We start from the raw sequence: 1,379 nt of genomic DNA, 5'->3' as shown, positions 1-1,379 counted from the left end.
AGCCCACGCGCCGGGCCGGGAGCGGCCGGGGATCGCGTTCCGCCCCCGGCTCTCCCCGCCGCACTGCTGCCGGCTGAGATCCGACTGCCAGAGCCGGACCCTCCTCCCCTCCTCTCTGCCTCTCGCTTTGTTCTACTCCGACCTCTCCGCCAGGAGCCCAGATTTCGCGTGCCGCCTGGACTCTCGCCAGAATCCTTGGGAGGAGAGAGATTGAGGCATTCCTACTCCCTCTTCGTCTCTGAATTGGCACCTTGGTCTCACCCACAGCACAGGCACAGGCAATGTCCTGGCCTGGGAGAGACGCCAGAAGGACAGAGGAGATGGAGTTGGGTTGTGTATGACTGATACAGACAGATCTATATACAGATTGTGTGTGTGTGTGTGTGTGTGTGTGTGTGTGTGTGTGTGTGTATTTCATTTACTAGAGAGAGAGAGAGAGAGAGAGAGAGAGAAGGATCAGATTATCAGTATATAAACATCTGTAGATATATCTATGATCTCTCTCTCTCTCTCCATGGTGATAGTATGCCTATTCGGGCTTTTTCCATCAGTCACTGTACTTTGCTCCTTTCTCCAGAACTCTCATAACACACGTGCTGTCTAAAACCAGTCTTCTCACATAATCCCATTGGAAAGAGCACTTTGCTACTAGCCATGTTCTAAATATTTTGTGGACCTACGCTTTGGAGTCCTCCAAAACAGTACAAAGTCCTGGGGTGAGGTGGGGTAGGGCCGTAAAGTAAACGAGCTCACACTGTGGGCTTGGGACCATTTGGGGTTTTGCACGCTATTGTAGTCCCAGGGCTCAGCACAAAACCCAAGACTCCATAGGAACTCAGCAATCTATTAGAGATACATATATTTATTGCATCTATTATATAATTGCTGAGTAAATTCACTGATTTACTGTGTCAGTTCGGACCCTTCTAGCATGAAGCATGCCTTCTAAAATCTTGGGATGAACCTTCCATACAGTTGGCAGTCTTCCACGTGTGTGCAAGGTGCTCTGCCACTAATTTATGTTGTGAGATCTCGGAAAATTACCACCGTAGGTTGCCTAAGCCTGAAAACTAATGGGTAGCAAATGAGGACCATTCCACAAAATAAGGGACCAGTACCCTTTGAAAAATGTCAGTATTATGTAATACAAAGAAACTAAGGAACAGTCCCAAATTAAAAGAGGTTTTAGGAGACAAGAAAACAAATCATGTGACTCTGGACTGGATCCTAGACCTGGAAAAGGATGTTTGTGGATCAGTTGGCAAAATTTGAATAAGGTCTGTAGTTGACAGCATCTTATCACATTTAATTTCTAGTTTTGAAATGACCCTGTGGTTGTATAAGGTATTTATATTAGTAGAAGCTGAATAAAGGGTATA

The sequence above is a fragment of the Pteropus alecto genome, unplaced genomic scaffold (assembly GCF_000325575.1).
Source record: "Pteropus alecto unplaced genomic scaffold, ASM32557v1 scaffold177, whole genome shotgun sequence".
Lineage (NCBI taxonomy): Eukaryota > Metazoa > Chordata > Mammalia > Chiroptera > Pteropodidae > Pteropus > Pteropus alecto.
This window is presented reverse-complemented; position numbering follows the sequence as displayed.